This window comes from Metopolophium dirhodum, chromosome 6 (assembly GCF_019925205.1).
Source record: "Metopolophium dirhodum isolate CAU chromosome 6, ASM1992520v1, whole genome shotgun sequence".
NCBI lineage: Eukaryota > Metazoa > Arthropoda > Insecta > Hemiptera > Aphididae > Metopolophium > Metopolophium dirhodum.
This window is the reverse complement of record NC_083565.1, coordinates 5,783,780-5,805,553: the sequence shown is the minus strand read 5'-3', so window position 1 is coordinate 5,805,553 and position 21,774 is coordinate 5,783,780. Positions and strand designations below refer to the sequence as shown.

The following is a 21,774-nucleotide window of genomic DNA, read 5'->3' as shown; positions in this document are numbered from 1 at the left end:
TACTTTATACCTACTTATTTTTGTTATTTCAAGTAAGTAGTTCAGTTGGTCAAACATATACATTTATAATCTATTATATTTATGAAAATAAAAACTATTTTATATATTTTATATTTTATTTTGAAAAAAAAATTCATATTAAATAATAAATAATATTATATTATTAAATTCAATATTATTAGTCAATAATTAACTTGAAAAAAATGGGGGGAAATGTCCGCATCAAAAATATATCAGGGGGGGGGGGGGAGGAAATGCCCTTCTAGACCGAAAACAGTCTGGTGGAAAATGTCCATTTACCGTGCCAACGGGGAATTTCAGATTCCTATATTATTACTCAACCTGGGATAGAATTCACTGAATTATTTAAACTATGCTTAGAATTTGCTCTATGATATGACGTGTTCTATATGATTTAAATAAAACTGCATGGTGATTGGATTAACTGATCTAGAGTTAACTTGTGAAAAGTATCATATTCATCTTATATATTTATATCTTATATATTTAGTCTTATATATTACCATTATAGATTATTCGTTCGAATTGTAAAGAGTATGCAATTAATTATGTACAGTATGATTATTATTATTTTCCAAGTGAAATTTAAAAGCACAATCATTTTAACCCTTACCTTAATTGTCGTAACGGTATTAGATATTTTTCTTAATAAGTTGATATTATGCACATTATAATTTTGAATTATGTAAAGTTAAATCCGCCAGAAAAGGATAACAATTTCATATCTATTATTGCACTGGAGTTCTTGTTTTTTCTTCCAATCGAGATTTGAATAATAATAAATAATTAGATGTTTACGGTCGGTTTCTAGTCGGTATTACACAGACGGACGCATGTTACGAGATTAAATATTTTCGGAATTAAATAGCATTATTTTTATGTTTTACATATTAAGGAATAATAAGTTATGGTTATCTCCCGCGATATCGACTCGCCCAGATTGCATTAAATAAGTCACTCCGAATTAGATAAATATAGTAACAATAATAATATGTATATGTAAATAGCATTAAGTCTGCAGTTAGTATGGTTAGTTCGGGACATCATAACATTTTACGATTTAGAAGTTTTTCCATAAAATACACGACTATCGTCTCCCCACATTATATTATTATACAGTATACACTTACACCGATGCGAGCGCAACTGCGCCAAAGATAATCCTAGGTCGTCACTGTAGTTTATACTCGATAACTTATAATACTTCCTAACTAATAAAATCGGCAAGGTCGTGGGCGTCGTCGCCCGTCGGCAACCAGTAACCTACAACGTCGCACCGCTATATATCGACGAGATAAGATGCGCGTATCGTTTCGATTCCTCTCGATATTTTTTTTCCCGTACCAATTTAGTTACATTTTATAATACACTTTGAGTGCACGTAAAGATGGTGTATACGTCACATCTGGCGCGTGTAAATTTACAGAGGTGTAAATTTCATAATTAACGACGCTGCTGCAAAGTATCGATTATACCGTTTTTGAATTTAACCATCGTCCATACATAGGTATATGCACATGTATAACATACATACATATTATATACATACATAGGTAAATTCGTACATATAATTATACATATTGATATCGATGTTGAATAGGTACGATCAATGTCTATAGGTATGCTAAGCGATAACGGACACCTACGATTACGAATTACGACATAATATTATGATGTAAGAAATTTAGAGCATTAAAATATTCATGCGGCATTATATTATAGGTAGGTACATACATATTATTATCATCTGGTCATAAATACTACAGCATACCTATCATCGTTTATTATTGTTATCTATGATAATACAAACAAAACTAAGAAATTCACTCTCATTTCGGTATGACGGGTATACGGGAACAATTTCTCTTAATAGGATTTTCACTTTTTAATATTAATCGTACAGTAACAATGTAATGGATATAATAAAGCTATATATTTTTAATATATAATGAATGTAAAAAAATATATTATCACACGGTGCACGTAATTTACAGCGATCGATGAAAACGAAAATTGATTCAAAACAGTGACAATAGTGCGTATAATAGCAAAAAATTAGCTTACACACATTAGGGTATGTAACAAATTGTTTTGAGTTGTGCACTCCCTTATTCAATTTTTATTACATCAAAATCAAAATGATTAATTACACAAATTATTCAACACTTTTTTTTATCTCGTAATATTATAAACGTCGTATTTATATAATTAAAACGATAAAAGAATTTGAATCTCGTTATCCGTTTCAAATAATTTAACGTAATATCTTTTTTGGTTAGGTGAGGATAGGATCGATTAGATCAAAGATGTTGGCACTTACCAGTATAATATTAAATGTAAATTAACTAATGTTTGGGTTTCACTAGGTACCCTTAATTTTTGATTTTTCAGTACCTAAGTATAATAATATACATAATAATAATATATTATAAGTTTTATAGGTGTTATGAATATATTTTATATAAATTCATATAAATCGATCTTATTTTATTATTATTTATTATGAATCATACAAAATATTTGACTATAGATTTTAAGTGGATCAATTAATACACTGGTTTTATTAAATTACGTGTGTTTGTAGTATTTTTTGTGAGTAATTACGTTTTTGAGCAGTAAAACATAGTCCAATCTTTAACATTGAGAGTTTTATGGCTGTGAATTTGATGTTGTTGATACTTTGGGGGATCAAAATCAGTAAAATCCCTGTTTTTTTTTCTTAATAATCGTACAAGAAACAGCGGAAAACGGAATATTATTTCACTCAACAACAGTTTTTGTCAGAAAATATTTTGTTATTTTATTGTATTTCAGAAAGGTATCACGTACCAAACCCTGACTCCCGTGATGCAACATCTATTATGACTTATAAATTGCGCTGTAAAGTTTTTGATCAGATGTTGGTGTTTATCACTCTGTTTGCTGTCACTCGTTATATGTATGTGAACATAAAACTAAGATACTGTTTTAATAATAAATAAAGTTAAATGTTTCATAGCTTTTTAGTTATAAATAACGTAAGGTTAATTTTTTTCGTATTTATGCAATCATTGCGTAGGTACTAAATACGATTGAATTCAAATTTAACACATCCATTACATTGGAATTCTTAATGGTGAAGTAAATTCAACTAAACAACACTCCTTGATTTTTTTTATCTGTATACAATCATATTTTAAATAACATTTGAAAAATCTTTATAAAAAAATTAGTTCTTATTAAATTATTAATATAAATAGGTTTCATTGTTGTATAATAATGATTTAAAATCGTATATAAGTATCTACCTATCTTTCCATAATAAAGAGTAAGAAAAAAGTGTTATTTGTGATGACTGCTGACCATACTGTTATACTTGGTCATAATATTGTTATGTATTTATGTGTATTCAGTTCAATCAACACTGTTAAAACCGCAAACCTTGATAGTATTATTTATTTCATAATCATCATCAATCGATAAAAATGTTAAGCCTAATCTTATTCTGGTCAGCATTTTTCGGAGTGCTATCGAATCACGTCCGATGTACTATAATAACTCCTATGCCACACCCGGTAATGGGCATTTGAAACGTATTATAATGTTATTACATTGTACAGCTAACAAAGTATATTATACTCGTATTATAGGTGTGCACTGTATAATATGTATAGGCACCTATATACCAATTATTATTTATTACAAACATTTCATACCTAAAGTGGGTGCTATATTATTATGAAATATCTAATTAAATGACGTGAATCAAAAATTGTATACGTGTTAAATCAAAACATAGTTTATAAATTAATTTTAGTCGTAAAAACCAGAGGAAGGAAGTAGGTAACCACTTTGTTGTATAGTAGGTATCGTGTATTCCTCTTCGTTGAGTAAGTCACAGCTGCAATGTTGGTAGATATGTATTAAATTTGAATTCAATGATAAATAATTGTATATATGAAAAACGATTCTGAGCGAAGACTGAACTGATTCTGTCTGTCAGCCTATATTACTAAGTATATTTCATGATATTGCTATTAAAGTTGTTGATTTTACAATTGGTACAACGGTATATTTCATGATAAGTTTTTTAATATTGCTATTAAAGTAATTTATTGAACTATCAGTATTACGGTAGGTTGATTTAATTTTTACCAAAAACATTGCATTTATTATATTATAATTAAGATTTTAAAATTTTAAAATTTTGAAAGTACCTATATATTTAATATATAAATTCGTAAAATTTATATCTTTGAACGCTCGTAATTCATAAACAAATATTGTGGATTTACCATCAATTTTTTTTTTTATTCAAGTATTAGCAACTGTACTCTAATAGGAACCTTGTATTAGGTACGTTTATAAGGTTTTGGACCTAATGAAATTTTTTAAAAATAACAAAAATAAAAATCAAACGATGGTCTTATCGAAGACGATGTAACTTTTTAGTAACCAAGGTAAACAAAAATGTTATTAAATTTAAGTTTACATAACTAATGAACAGGTTAGGTTAGTTAGGTCACTGTAATGTGTTAAATTTGAATTAAATATTTAAATGATAAATAACTGCATAGGTACACTTAGAAAAAGTGCAATTCTTTGCAAAATGTAGCATATTATTATATTTGTCCACTACATTATACTTAAAAACTGCATATATTATATGATACCTGAATTTTCCTTGAAAAGGTAAAATATATCTAGTAGCGTGCTACAAGTTTCTGATTTTTATTTTACTAAAAAAATTACATACCTAGTGCTTGTATATAACATGATAATTAATTACTGTATGATATTTTATTATCGTTATTAACTAATTATACACTAATACCTATCTAAGTAAATAACGACGCACCTACCATAGAACGAGGTGAATAGGTTCGTGGCAACTTCAATTAATTAGTCTCAATATTTTGAAAAAGGTCAGGTATAGGTATAAAAATACTGATACATTGATATAATATAATATCTATTGATGAACATTTTCAATTCCCTATAATTATGAATTAATTTTTATTAAATTCCAACAAAATAACGGAAATCGTTGAGTTTATTAAACTATTACAGTATTTTTAATATTTTAAAATTTCAATAATGTATTAAATTTACAAGCTTTTCCACTGAAAAAAAAACGATAGGCATACAAATCAACTAAAGTTAGAAAAATTAAGTAACTATATATTTGAAATTACTTTAAAGTTCAAATAGATCAAACAAATCAAAAGTATTTTGAAAGTGTTATTAAGTTTCTATAAGCTATAATATACATTTTTGGTGAATTTTTCAAGTTCCTTCAGTTATTATAATATATTATTTTTACTGATTTAAATATTAATGTCATGAAAAAAAAAGACACACATTGTAAACCAGTAAGGCAGTACATACAACTCTCCGCTCATAATTTTAAACCTCTAAAACTTTTTACTGTTAGGTATGAAATAAGCTGTTATTTTATTTTTCCTGTATGTTAATAAAATAATTTCTCACATTAAACGGTCTTAATGCTTTTAAAACAAAAAAACAAAAACGAATTTGAAATTGCTGAAACCTGCACGAGCGGAAAAGTGAGCCTATTATGTTTGACACAAATATATTAGACAGTAAAAAAAAATATGTCAGTGCCCAGGGGGTATGGGGCAATTTACATTAATTTGAATTTGGAATCATAATGCATGCCACGTAGTACGCTGGATGTATTAATGCATTTCATCCGTTGCATATGGATTAGGTAAGTCAAAAATCGATAGTCTAAAATACTAAAATGTCTAATAAACGTTTGTACGATAATGTAAACGAAATGATAACATTGATAATTATTACAATGCCGCATCCTCTAATAACGCGAATGTTTGCTCATATTATATCGTTGGCGTAGGTACACGTACCTATAAATATATTATATAGGTAGGTATATTATTATAATATTATACATAGGTAGGTACTAAGAACAATCTACGTAGAAAAGGGCTGTACAAAGGTATTGTATATCAGGCATATATGATACCAGCTATAGTGTCTGTTTAAATAATAATATATTGCATTACAATTTCAAAGTTCAACGTTCTAACCATACATGCTCGAATATCATTGATATAATGTAAAATAATTAAAATTTGAACAGTTTAAAAATATATTGTTTTGGGGGAATCTGATGCCAGAGTTTTTTTTTTTTTTTTGGCAGGATATTTTAAAAGTAACGATATTTAGTTGGACGAAAAAAATGGTGCAATGCAAAACTTATGGTATATTTCGTTATTAAATTTGGAATTTATTGGAAAAGTTTTCTGGTTTTCGTATACTGGCCGTCACGTATAATATTACAATCTCGACAAACAATACAAACTCGAAACGTCTACGACAAACTATATTATGTAACATCGCTGGATGGCTGAATGACGCCCGTGCGATTATTATTCATTCCTTATTATTAAGGTGTGGATTTTTATCGAAATACATAATTTGATTGAATGCCAGTTTCTTATAATTACCATTGAAAATAAACAAGTCTTATAACGCCTTGAGTAAAATAAAACGTATTTATTTAATTGTAAAACCCATGTAATTCACATGTTTTCTCATATTTTTAAGTAAATACATATATTTTTTTTATATATATTGTATAAATAAGTACCTCCATATTTAATAAATAGATATTTCGTATTTTAGATTCTGAGCGTAGCAATGAATGAATTGATTTAATAATGAAATTGGATTTTTTTTTTTAGCGTCTGAAGGCACTTTATCTATAGTAGATAAAATGGTCTGATCAACTTAGATGGAGTTTTCTGGTGCCAAATTTACAAGTTGGAACTTTAAACAAATCAAAATTGAATAATTCTCAGTAAGTACCCACTTTTTATAGTAAAAAGTAGGTACTGAGAACGTTTATCGGGAAAAATAAAAATCCACATTACCTCATAATATTGTAAAACTAAATTAAATTTAACTACTTATTTATTTGTATGTATTTAGTAGGAAAAAACTTAGCAATAATTGAAATTAAGTCCTAGTTATTTAAATATATTTTAAATCCTAATATCTATCTGTCCCTGGCTACGATATTCTTTATCTATCAGAGTCCCGCAACTCTTCTTGGATATCTTTTATTTAACTGGTCACCCCCACCCACGTTACAAAACTTTAATATTATTGTCATTTTTCATCAAAAAAATTAATATTTAGAAATCATGTTTATTTATTCTATAGAAACAGCATAGTATATTTTCCAATCACGATTACCACGATTTTATAACCGGTATACTGCCATGAATTGTGCTATTCAAAGTTTTAGACATCTGGGGTTCAAAAAATGTTTTGTATCACACCATTTTAATTTTAACCCAGCATCGTAGTGACCGTACCGTTATATTCTGGTGCAGCGGGAGCAAAGTAAAAAAAGATAGTGGTGTCTTGACAGTGTAATATATCTTGAAGCTGAGTTTGCTCATTTAAACCTCATAAATTTCGTTGTTTTTTTACGCAGTTCATTAACTAACGAACCACTCAACCTATTTATTTAAAATAAGCATCAAAATGTCGGAAATATTATGGAGATCATACTTCTGGAATGATGTGTTAATGTGGTAAAATTAATCCCATTGATTCGTTAATTTTTTACTCTCACCAGACATCATAATGATGAACTTTAAAGTGAAGTTATATGAATGAAATGTGGCAACTTGAATGAGTAAAAAGAAAATGAATAATTCTGACGGCGAGCGTATTCTACAGACGGATCGCCAAATATTTCGTAATCTCCGTAATAATGCTCCCACCACAGTCGATAATTCGTAGAGCCATTCGGTGGGGATGTAAGTCCAAACGGCGACGGACGAGCGGCAGCGGTGCCGAGGTGGCCAGTTGGCGTATTTTACTCGAAAGCTGAGAGTATTGGTATGTTTGGGCACTCGTGCTGTATAACTACTATTAACTATATTATAACTATATACAATAAGTATATACATCTATGTACGTGGGTTATTGAACGCGGTGTATTATATTCGAAAAAAAAAACTAATCAAAACGTAAAATAAGTGACATCACACCAAAAATACCTCCACGTTGTTCAGTGTAAAAAAAAGTTGGCTCACTCTTCTGTACAGTAGTAATTTATTGTCGACTGTACCCTGTTTTCTAGTCATTAAGATCACTGTAATGTATGAATTACATTTAAATTCAACGACAAATAATTATTTACAAAAAACGATTCTGAGCGGAGACGGACAAGCAGTCTACTATGTTACCAAGTATATATTTTACTATAATATTATACATTTACTAGGGGCTTTGCCCACTGCTCGCCTCGTTAGGTCAGTAGGTTAGTAAGTTAGTCATAAGTCATAAGTCTTAGGTCACTACTATAAATCACAGCTAATAGGCCATGCCCCAGCCCCTCGAGGAAGATCTCCCCCCTTACTACTCGCTACTCACCAAACATATCGAATTTATTATATTATTAACTATTATAATAGTATTTATGTCATATTGATATCGTAATATATTATTTTTGGAGTTAATACTGACATATCGTAAATATCCAAACTCAATTGAGAAAACCATAACAATAAATTGGTTGCTAAAAGGTTTTATTTTTCTTTGAATTTTGTTCAAAGTGGTAGGTTTTCGTTGTGATATTAATGTATTGTAAATCCATATTAAATACGAATCTCGTTTTTATTATGTAGATTCTCGTGAAGAATTGTTTCTGTATTGAATAATATTGTATTAATCATAAAATCCACTGGATATAATTTGACCAATTTTTTTTTGGTCATCGACGAGGGATCATCAATAAAAATTAACTCAACTGGTATACCTATGCCAGACAGAAGGAGAGAAAGAAATAAAGTTAAGTGTGTCAACAATACGGTTAACTGTTTGCTAAATTTCAGTGCCAACGATTATTTATTGGCAGCGAATCAATTCGGAATAACGTTTTTGCGGAATTGTAAAAACTTTATATTGTTGTTTCCGAGTGAATGAGTTTCAGACAGATTCACGGGATACTCGCTCCGCATGTGTATACTACATATAAATGATTTTCGAATGTTTTATAAAGATGTTAAACGCGTGTTATCGACCACGACACAAATAACATGCGTGATTTTTATTTCTATAGATTTGACGGACTGACTGATATGATATCAATAAATGTATTCCAGTATTTTTCATTGAAGTCGCATAAAACTCGAGACATTTAAGTACAACTCAATAAGCGTTCATTACATTGAATCGGTGTACGGGCTTCGGTACGTAGTTGTATTTATGCGTTTGGTGGTAACCATTTGTGTTTATTTCTATGTTAATTATATATTATAATATATTAATATTATATATTTATATGCATAATAATTAAATCAGAAACTAAACCCCATAACAATATAAATAAAAATAATGTATTAAAAAAAACATCACATTAGGTACATAATATGTAATACTATCACTAAATCACTATTTACACGATATCCAAATATTTAATATTTCCAAAAATAAACACTACAAAATATTATTACAGCTCTCTTATCACTAGTTGTAAATTATATGAAATCCATCCTACTCAAATAAAAAATTATCAAACATTTCTCATCTTTATTGATTAGTAAACTAAATTTGTATAGTAATTTATATTTTTTTGGGTACTAATAATTATAATTAGTGATAATATAATATTATTTTTATTTTTTAGAGATTCTCGTCTATGAAACAAGGATTTTATCTTTAGTGAACACAATGCAGTGCAATATTAATATATTCAATCTATTCTTGTACATTTCAAAACTGCTAAATAAATAATTTATATCGTTATTATTGCTGTACAAATAATGATGGTGCGATGGACGGTGACCCTGAATTCGTTGACAGTGAAAGCACGACTCTATCTTACATTTATTGGAAATATTTGTCTTCTATATACATTATGAACGGGGGTGGCTTGTGTCTAGGTACCCGTTTTAATAAGTGTGGCTCTATATACGTCATGCTCAGCCGAGCGGTGAGACTTGAAAGAATTGAAGCGTACTGTGGGTAACAAGAATATAGTCCTGAAAAGGACTATTTCGCTATTTTTGGAATCCGGACATGGATCGGCCTACGGTCTTGAGAGAAACCATTTTATGTCTGTCAACAATTGGTCGACACGGCATAGGATTTTTATTGTCTCTGCTTGCAGATTACCGGTCCGTAAAAATAACATTTTTAATTTGTTTTCCTTATTAAAATTAATAATACCTACACTTGTTTAATAAAATGTTGATTTCAAAAATTTGTTGTGTTGATGAAGTGTGGTTTATCAGGCAAATGTTTGTTTTAAAATTTGAATTTTCGTACTTTAAAATATTTTTTTATTTTTACTACGCTGCAACTGCGGGAACATAGCCAAACGACTTGAGAAATAACCTGCGAAGTCCATGCGAAGGATTATCAAGATTATTGGTACCATTTACACATCCGAATGCGTTGCCAACAGAAAAACATACCAAACAAAAACAATGATGATATAATAATAAAATTGTGTATTGTTGTAGTCGTTATGTTTGTGTCGCAACACTCCCACCCGGACGCCATTGTTGTCGTCTACTCCAGCGTTTTATAATATAGATCGTGACTACAAATCTTCCGGCGTGGAGCCATGGTTATTTATAGCTTTGTCTCTCTTCATCCATCTATATCTATGTCTCGATCTATTTTTTCTTTCTCTATAGAGAATAATGTCTGGGTACATTTTTAATTTAATTTAATTTGATAGTTAAACGCCTTGTCAGGCATTTAGTTAGTACATAATTTAATAATATTTATACATGTGGGTGTTAGAAGATGTGGTGAAGTCTGAGACACCAAGTTGGTTACGGCTACGTTACATTTCCTGTGGCGTGGTTGATTGTTCCCTTAAGAGGCTATATAGGTTGGAATGGAAAACAATAAAAAGTTTATCATAAAGTGGGAAGAAACACGGAAAGAGACTAACGATAATAAATTGGAAGCACCGAGGGTACATTTAAGAAAGGAGAAGACTAATGCTCGGTCCACAATAACATGACAGGAAGTTATTGAGGCAATATAAAGAATTGAGCAGATATGTGTGTAATCATGAGATTGATTTTCGATTATTAATCGTTAGGATCCACGAAAAAGAAACTGATTTTTAACTCGTGTCCAATGCGAAGTTAGTGACAATATAAGTAAGGATGCCAAACAAATATAGGTACTTTGTAATATAATACCAAACAGAAGGAGAGAGCAGGGAAACGATGGCAAATGTGAATAACGTATGGTATTAAGCTTCATGAACAATAGAATAATTTGAGCTGATTCCTTTGATTTGGTATCTGAAAAAGATAGATTTTAAAATAAAAATATATGTATTTAATCTAAGTATTAATACAATTAAGAAAATTATTAACAAACGCATACTTGGATCTGCGGGCAAGAGGTAATCTTTTAATTGGAAACCCCGAGGCAAACAATTACTTTTTGGTTTGATCTTGACAACGGAATGCATTGACATATTATGAAACTGTTGGTTTCTCCCGATTGTTTCCTTCATATAATTTCCAATCATTTGGCGTTTTTTTATTCGTAGGCACACCTATTACTGAAATATATGCCGTATGCATTCATCTCCGGGGCATTGATTAAATATACAAATATGATAGGTACATAGACTATTGTGTTATATTAGAAATTCTATAGACCAGCTATTACTTATATTTAATTAAAAATATAGATGAACTATTTTTCTAAAATTGTTCTCATTCAATAAATAAATAAATTAAAATGGTTATTATGTACACATTTTATATTTATTTTTGATATTCAAATCTATTAAAAGTAAAAAAAAACCTTGGATATACACAAAATACTAGCGTAAAAGTAATAATAATGTATATCTGGGTGGTCCAACCTGTGGTCCTAAAAGTTTTTTTTTGGCTTCTTTCAGAACATATAATCACATAATATAGTAAATATAATAATAATAATAATAATAATATTTATTGTTACCAAATTAAAATTAAATGTTCAAAACATGTTATAAGCATAAATTACTTAATCTTTTGGTTCTCTTTTCAAAAGCAAAGCTTGAATATATTTAATAACTTTAAAAACAGGCGATTGGAGACGATGGCATTCGGTTATATCTCCGACTAATAATAACAATAACAAGACGTTATGTGAAAACTTGTGTATTATAATATGATATTATATTTGTTGTAAAATAAAATATGAATGAACAATTTTTTTTTCGTACGGTGGTCTCCAGTATTTATATAAATATGTAAGCTAGCCGGCCAATTATAGAAGGTTGGACCACACTGATGTATATAATTATAGTTCTATAGTTGTTGTACACAATATTTACATAACATATTATTTAAGAATATGCGAACACTTAAAAGTTAAAATCAATGCTCAGAATTGGGCTTAGGTTTTTGAGATATAGAAAACACTAATAATAAATAATAAATTCCCATATAACTTACTATACGCGTTTGTTGTACTTTAGAATTTTTAATTCTATTCCACGACCATTTAGGTTACAAGGCAGTAGGTAGATATATTTATTAGGGATATTCATAGACTAGTTAGTTTTAGATTCTGAGCGGAGCGATGAATGTATTGATTTTACAATGATGTGTATTTTTATTATTTGTGTACACGATAAGTTGTTGAAATAATGTTTCGATTTTCAATATCAGTATCTTGTTCGATGGGAAAGTGAATCTAGTTGGTGCATTGGAGAGGTCAAAGTTTAAAATTTCACGCAAATCGGTTTTCGACAAAATCGATTTTGGTTTTTGGTTATAATTTTAAAACAAATGACCGTAGAAAAATGAAATTTTCACTAGTTGTTTATATTAGCATTTTCTATATCAAAATATTTTGATAACAAATGGCTCATAACTCTTGGCGTTCTTTGATCAAAAACTTGAGAATTCAATACAAATGTTCTTCGTGAGATTTTTTCACTGGTTGAAAAAACCAAATGTATATACACAGAATGTGGATCTACGACACGAACGGCGTATTACATTATTACATTTTTATTACATTATTACATTGTTATTACATTAATACATTATTACGTTATTACATTATTACATTGTTATTACATTAATACATTATTACGTTATTACATTATTATATTATTAAATTATTACCACAGAATATGCAAATATAAATATACAATGTGACATTATTTCAGCGCAAAATTAAAGTTAGAAGGTACTCTATATGCTTTAAGACATACGACCGCGAGACGGCACATAACAGGTGGCAAAGAGCCGACGGTAGTACATACGTACATAATCATCCATGGTTTTATGGCATACGCCGATACAACCTCGGACCGTGTATTAGCACTAAGCGCTAGTTACGAGCCGTGGAGGTTCAGGCAGGGCTAGCCTTGCCTGGGTCGCCATATGGGCCACCAGCACCGAGTCCGGGGACTCGTACCTATTCGAGTCGGGTCGGCTTGCGCCTTAGGGATCCCTTCTCCCACTTAGGTAGAGTGGTTTACTATCATAGCGTTTGTCCCACAACCACCACGTTTCAGCAGAGGAATGCTCCTCAACCATAGAAGGGCATCTCATCCGAAGCGGCGAGCCGGTTCGGCGTGAGATGGGGCCCCCTTCACCCGTGGTACCGACTAGTTTTTTAGTTGACGGCGGTTGGTCAACCCGAGGTGTTTCCACCTCTTCACTATTCTGGCTTCCCAGGCCGGCTAGTGATCGGCCGTTTTGGTGTAGGTCACCACCCCCCTTTTTGGGACCGGGTAGTCCTATCCTTTTAGTCGCCTCTTACGATCAAGTTGGATAATACTGTTGCTGCAATTCTTTTCCCCAGTCAACAGGGATTACATACGTACAGTGCATGAAATACGTGAGGCAAACCTACACTAACTTGGTACAAACGACCATGGAGGAGACACGATAAACAGTTTCAGAATCGTAGCTGGACACAATAGTACCAGCGAACATGGGAGTGAGATAACAGTGGGAGGGGAGGGGGCGTTTAAAAACCTTTTAAACTCTATAATATACATCTACTGGTCTATCATGTCAATAGAACCACAGAAAAACAACCGCCTGACGAATTTCTTCGTCCAACGCCAAAACGAACGACGTGAACGTTTGTGTTTGACTACGGTTACAGACCCTCCATCCGTGTTTTGCGTCGCATCCAAAATCTCCAACTCTGGAGCATCACCAGCTAAATTTGGACGTGCGATCACGAATTTCCGACGATTCCGGTCTCTGCGTATCGTTGGTGACCTGCTGAAACGTTAGATTTGGCGTTGATCGCCACCCCATATCTGCAGGTTTCTTGCCAGCTGAATTTAGACGCATGGGAATATTTGGTGTAGATAAACAAACACAGCCTGTCGTCCAGCAAACACTTGGAATCACGATTTCCCGACGATTCCAGTCTCTGCATATCGCTGGTGACCTGCCGAAACGTTAGATTTGGCGTTGATCGCCACCCAATCTCTGTCGATTTGGTTGAGAAAATTTTACCCATTGCGGTCATGTTAGGCAAAGATGCATATCTTTTATGCACCCGTAAACTTTTCATATCCCTGCTGCAGCTTTCCGCCAAAGGTTTTGGTATGTTTTTTCGTAAATCAGCGAAAATCAGCTGCATCATTTCACTCTTGGATGTGATGTTGATATCGGACATATTTATCTAATATTATATAGACAGAATAGTTTACAAATTATACGAAAAAAACGTTTTAACTAATTGTTGACCACAGGAATGAAAAATAATTTGTAATGAAGACAAGAAATGAATATAATAACAAGTGGTCAATATGTGATACAGATAAATGATCAATGAACATAGATTTTTGTTGTTTGTGTAAATCTGAAAGTTTTTAGGTTTTTTAACATATTATTATATGGGTATGATAATTATTTGTTAAAATTTTGTGTTTTAGTTATACTGATCAAGAATACAAAACTAAACGTTTTTTACTGTTTAAATAATATCTATGATTTGTAAATTTGGAAAATAATACTAGATATGTAAGACCAAAGAAAATAAGAATATACAAATCTAAATATTTTGCCGTTTTGAAGGATTATGCGGAGTTGCGGTGCACAGTAAGATATTTTCATAAAAACCCGTCCAAAATATTATAATATAAAAATCAACCAAAATTTGAATTTTTCTTTTTTCTCTGTGAAATAGAAACGATAAAATCAAATCACATACACATGGGCTACGCATATGTATGAATGCTTATTATAAACTGTACAATATTCATAATGATGCATAGTTAACAAATCCTTTAATAATAATATGCTATACATCGGATGATGTAACAACTGATGCGCAATATTAGTCATAATTTATAATCGTCGCTTGACGTGACGCGTTGGCTGCTACCAGTCGCGAAATGCGACTAAGAGTAAGTAACGGCCACAGCTACTAGCTCCCGGATGGGTGACCACCCGGGTTCATAGTAGTTAAAAACCTTGCCACACATACACGTGTTTGCTACCTACCGTAACAACCGTTAAAACAATCGTAAAATCAACCTACCGTACCAACCTTACGCCTACCACAGTTCATAACCCCTACAACAGCTAATGGCCATAGTCGCCGGGCTTAAGTTCAATAAAAAAAAAAAAAAAATGTATAATCATATATTTAATCTTAATTCATAATCTGATTCTGAAAATGTCCAGAATTTAGAAGCGGAGTTTGAATCTTCGTTCTAGACTTTTTAGTTCTTACAGTCCTTCTGGATCTAACAGCAAGTAAGTCTTCATAACGATTGACAGCCTATTTAATAGAAGTTTATGATTATATTATAATCAAAAATAAAGCTCCTGGTGTATTGTTACAATAGCAGTTTAAAAATACATAGGCACAATTTGTTTTTATAAGTATTTAAAGTCCAAATTTTGACAACTATTTTCTAGTTAAAATTTATAAAATGTTCAGCTTTTATAGCTAAGGATTGGAAATTTAAAACAAGGTTCTACGTAAATAGGTTATATATAAATTACTTTATTCACAAAAATATCATCAAATATACTTAGTAATATCAATATATCATAGGCTGACTGACTGTCTTCGCTCAGAATCGTTTTTCTTATATAATGATACTATATACATATCATTGAATTCAAATTTAACACCATACATTACAGTGACCCCACTTGTAACCTACTGTACAGCAGATCGACATCCACTTGCCCACCTTTTTTTTACTTTGTCCATTATTGTATTCGTGGTCAATACATGTGAACCTTTTAAAAATTTACATAAAAACAATATTATCGTAATTATGTTTAGTATAATATGTTGATCCAATTATATCATCATAAGATTCTCGAAATATTAATTATAAAACTTCAGAACTTAAAAATAAAAGTATGTGATAGTAATCTTACTTGGACAGGTTTTTCAATTTTCAAGTTGGTGTTTTAAAAAGAACATTTAATCTGTTGGGTATTAGCCGTAGAAAAAAGAAAACGTCAGATGGTTTTCAATTAGTGTTGGGTATTGCAATTTTTGTTATTTGTGCTATTGTTGTTCGGGAATTTCGTTATTGTATTTTTATTGGCATTTTTCCTAACTTTTGAAAAAGTCATAATCCCATCAAGAGTTTTTATTGCACGAAACACTCTAGTTTTAAAGCTGTACTTATTATATACTTATGTTTTGTCACACGTCAAAACACACAATAATGGGAGTTTTTTCTAAGAACGAGAACAAAGTGGTTATTAAAATCACACGTTGGATATGGACTTAACTATTGGCACATTCTCTAATAGAAATATTCTTATTTAATAACAAATAAAAGAAAAAACTTTTTTTGATAAGTTGTCACCTTTCGGCCTATCTCAGTAGTCGGTATCCACTGGCTAATGTGAATACTGACTGCGGTGACCAGCTACAAGCCGCGTCGCGTGATATCCGTGAAGACTAGTTGATGGAGCTTGTAGGTTTTGTAATTATAATTAAAACATTTAGTTAGTATATTAATTAAAATATATATAACAAAACAGTGTTTGGTAAAAATAGTGAAATTTAAATCTAAGTATAATAATAATGCTTTTAAGATTTTTCGGAGAATAATTAAAAATATTTTTTTTATTTCATTTTTGTTGCATATTAGATTCTGAGTGGAGCGAAATAACGTATTGATTTTACAATGATGTGTGTGTGTGTGTGTGTGTTTTTTTTTTGTCTGTCACAATAGTAAAAATGCTTCGATTCAGAAAACAATCACCGGAAAGTTACGCTATTTATAGCCAAGTGATATTTTAGATTTTTTTAAACAATTTCATTTGAATATTTATACAAGTATGGCGCAACGTCCTCGCTCAGAATCGTTTTTCGTATACAATGATTTATCATTGAATTCGAATATAACACATCCATTACAACGGCAAGTTCCGAAAACTTGCTGTACAGCAGAGCGGTACCCACTTGTCCACTTTTTTTTAATGTATTCTATGTAAACTTCAGGCTTTTATGCTGAATATTTGGATACGTATAATAGAGTTTTTATAGCATATATTTAGCGGTCTACACAAATGTGTAATGACTAATGACTAATGAGTGTGAAACCCAATACACTTTGACAAATGACAAGGAGGGACGGAGGGTGGTAGGTGTATGGTCGTTGTGATATTACAAAAACGCTATTTATTATTCAAAGTTTCTTTTATTGTTATATTAATGAAATTGTTTTATAGGATAAAGATTAAGGAAAGTTTAATATCGTGTGGAGTATCGAAATTCAGTGACTTGAAAAGACTCTGTACTTATAACTTATGAATTGTTGACGTTTTATTGAATTCCAATGGTCTAGTGGTGAAGGTTGCGACCAATGACAGTATACAATTATGACTATATAATAATATATTTAGACTATATATTATTATTCGTACGACGACGGATTAAATCATGGTTGGTATGGCAGGAGAGAGATTTCCTCGGACTATCATAGACTCACGTAATCACGGTCACACAAACAGACACGAGAAAATGTCGTTATTCTAACACGATGAACTAGTTCATTATTTTTCGTTTCGTATAGCTCACTTATAATAATATAAAAAAAATGGTTATGGCATTATCGTTTACGTGTTGTAAATACCTACGCACGCGCCGTGAGAGTCTTTTCCACTGGCGTAAAGTATCATAAACATAAGTTATCATAATCATAGTTTTTCCAACACAGAATTTTACTACCTACTCACCATGTTACCCCGGTGTGTGGCATATTTTACTGAACCACAATAGAAGTTATAATTATGTTATACTATGCATCTGTGTGTATCATTGTAAATAACGCTGCCAAAATGTTATGACTATTGTCTTATGATCAATCATCTAAATCGCCTTAGGTGACTCCGCGGTGCCAATTATTTAACATCGTTGCGTAGTACATAATATGTACCTATATAAATCTGACCTGTGGGCTCTGAAAATGGACTACTGTATTTAACTACAAATGTAGGATGTGTCTTAGATATATATTCATATATATATAACGGTATAATGGTATTGCCCATTGGCCAGTGGCGTGCTCAGCTTTTTTGAAAGGGGAACGCATATGTTAGCAGGCATCGGCATGATGCCAATTCTTTATCCGGTGAACTCTAGCGGCCATCATGCACTTACCTATCTATAAACCGATCAGTGAACTCTCTAACAGCATCGTCATGACCATTGACCAGTTACATAGTCACCGTAGATACACGATGCTTGTCAATACACTGGCGGTGGATTGTCTCACGAAAATTTTCTGGACCTGCAACCTTCGACGTCCAAGCTGTGACCGATGACCAGCAGCAGTAAAGCCGTAGCACAACTTACTGACGGGGCGGTTGTCCTGACAGGCGACTATTTTGGCGGAGGAATTCATGACGCTTCAACACTGACGCAGTAGTTGGCGAGGTCTAAGCACGAATGTGGTGCCCATCTGGAAATCGACCGGATAGTAATTATAAATTTATTGCGTTCCAAATACAGTCCTTTTCAGGACTAACACCATCTCCCCATTTCGACTCGCAACAAGCCTCTTTAAGTTTCCCTGATTTGGGTATATAAATCTCTAGGATCGGCCACTGAGGTACAGATTTCCGTGACGTCTGATTTTCTCCCACCAGATTTTAATCTAAAAATCATGTAATACATCATTTTCTATTTCTCTGTATGTATAGGTATGTACCAATATATTATGACCAACCAACCCACTTAATCAAAGCCTCGGCGGGTGGCCCTCTTTTCCCACCTTTTAGGTATATCGTATATTATAGCAGTATATATATTAGTGAAATATAAGATCACAATATATTATCTATTAAAACAAAATATTGACTATGTATCTCATACATGAGCGGTAATATAGCGCTACACACGTGTGCTGTATCATGTTATTATAACACGGGTAAAACCTATAATCTATATCCGACCGGGCCACACTTGCCATATCGGACCTTATGGCCTATACGATTTCACTTCATATTATAATCGTGTTTAAGACCTTACCTCATTTGATGGCAAGCAATTTAATAGTGTAAGCTTGAAATATGTCACGAAGTTGATAAATAAATACATTTATCCGTTTATCTTTTATTATATAAAATATTTTATTATTTAAGCGTTCTAACACTACAAGCACTTTTTTTTGCTGTACTAAAACATTGGGTGTAACATTTGTTGACAATACAAATTACATAATTATCTTAACATAAACGAAAACATTAACGTAGATTAGTGAATGCAAAAATAAAGAGTAACGTTTGGGTAATCGCTCGTAATACAATGATCATGCGGACATCGTTTTATCTAGATAACAATATTATTTACAAATATGAAAAATAATCTTTATTAGATTGCTGTAAAATGTTGAATTTATAAGCTATATACGAGTTGTAGGTTGCGTGAATCTGTCCTCCCAATCTTATTATCATTTTTTTTTCTATCAGATTGGGAAATAATTTGCTAAATTTATAGGTACTTTTAAATAATTTTCAAATAAAATGGTTTTTTGTTGCCTTACATCACAAATGCAGGGTCCTGCAAAATTGAATTTATACACCAAGTTTACCGTTCTACCACAGAGTTAACAACCTACGTATATTATTTGCAATTCAAACTTCAAAATTGAACAAAAGTGTAATTTTTGATAAAACTGAACGATTAAAATGTAATATTTTGATCACGATTAAACTCTTTTAGACTTTGGTTTCTTAGGGCTAAATTCACTCTCTAGCGGTATGGTACAGATTAATTTACGCTCTCTACAAAAGTAGAGAACCTAATTAATAGTACCCAATATTGATTCTTTTTCGAAACACAGTTTCTTTTTGCGTTCTTCGATGTAATACGAACTATCCGGGATATAGTCCACTGTCCGCTTAACTAGACTAATGACCCTAAATCTTTTTTAATAAATTTTAATATTATTTTGTATTAATTGAGTTACATTATTACGTTTTTTTCAGTAGGTATTGTCACGTAAAATGTTTTTGTGAAATTAATTATAACTAAAAAATGTTATATTGTATTTATTATTTAATATTTTATTGTTGTTTTCCTGCCATTATATTTATATATTGGTTTATCCTGTTATACATTTTTTTTTAAATAAAAAATATCTCGACTGTCCCGGAATGGCCATTAAAAAAGTTAAACTTCAAATTTATGCGTTCAATAATTAATACAGTAAATACATATTTATTAATATTTTTAAAAATGTTTTATTTATTTTATTTAAGGCATGAATAATCTGTTCAGGCTGTTATTCTTTTCTACTGTCCATCTCTATACAATAATTACCTATAAACTTATTAAAAGTATAATCGTAGTAATTTGAAAACAAATATTGTTTAAACTTCTAATGACTGATTAAATAAAATTAACGATAACAGTTGGATCATTAGATCAATTAATAATAATATCTATTATAGGAAATTGAATAATTATTATTATAATAGCATTATAGAATAATGGATCGACCACGGCAATATATTATAATATGAGGTCGTTGGTTATAGGTACCGTCTGTGCCCATCAATAACGCGATATTAAACGGATTTTGTGAACCATGGTCCTAAGCATAGTCCTGGTACCGCAACGCGTCCACATACATATTCCTGGTCCATCAGGGTATAGGTAAACTAGCAATAGTATACCAGCTTTATTTAACTTCCGGTGCGTTTGGATTTACTTCCGAAACGCATTTCCATGACGGTCAGTTGTCTCTCGCTGGTTTGGCTTGAAAAATTAACTTGCTAAACATAATATATCAACGGTTAAAATTGAACATTTAATTTGGTGCGTTAAATAATATCGTGCGTTGTGCTAATTCATACATACATACTTATCATAGAGTAAGTAATGCTTTGTATTTTAGTGCAAAAAAAAAACTTGTATTTTTGTATTGGACTGGGCTGTCGAAACATATGTCACACGTCGTGTATATTTACAATATATAGCACACCTTTTCATAAAAGTGTATAACACTTCCCTTGCCAATTCCCTTAATACGATTTTAATATTTAAAAAGTTCCTTTCATACGTGCCGAATTCGTTCTTTTTTTTTTCCTATTCTCTGAGGTATGGAAAAAATAACCCGTTTATTGTCTTCTAGGGTCAAGTGTATCGGACTCAATTCAATCGATTTTTATCCAATAAAACTAAAAACATTCTACTAAAACGGACGTATCTATAATTGAAATTTACAAATACGTCACGTACGATTGAATAATAATAAATAATAACAACAATTAACTGGTAGGTATAATG

General features: G+C 31.2%; 1 protein-coding gene across 3 annotated transcripts in view; it reads left to right on the top strand.

The window, feature by feature from the left end:
• LOC132946180 (prolactin-releasing peptide receptor-like) overlaps positions 1 to 21,774 on the top strand; it is a 223,072-nt gene that overhangs the window by 21,352 nt on the left and 179,946 nt on the right. Inside the window, exon 2 of one of the 3 annotated variants that reach the window (XM_061016041.1) lies at positions 9,122 to 9,251. The exons of 1 other annotated variant lie outside the window; for it this stretch is intronic. The gene's annotated coding sequence lies outside the window, so the exon portion shown is untranslated. Of the gene's footprint in view, positions 1 to 6,728; positions 6,845 to 9,121; positions 9,252 to 21,774 lie in introns of all 3 variants that reach the window. One more of the 3 variants, XM_061016040.1, reaches the window with a different exon arrangement.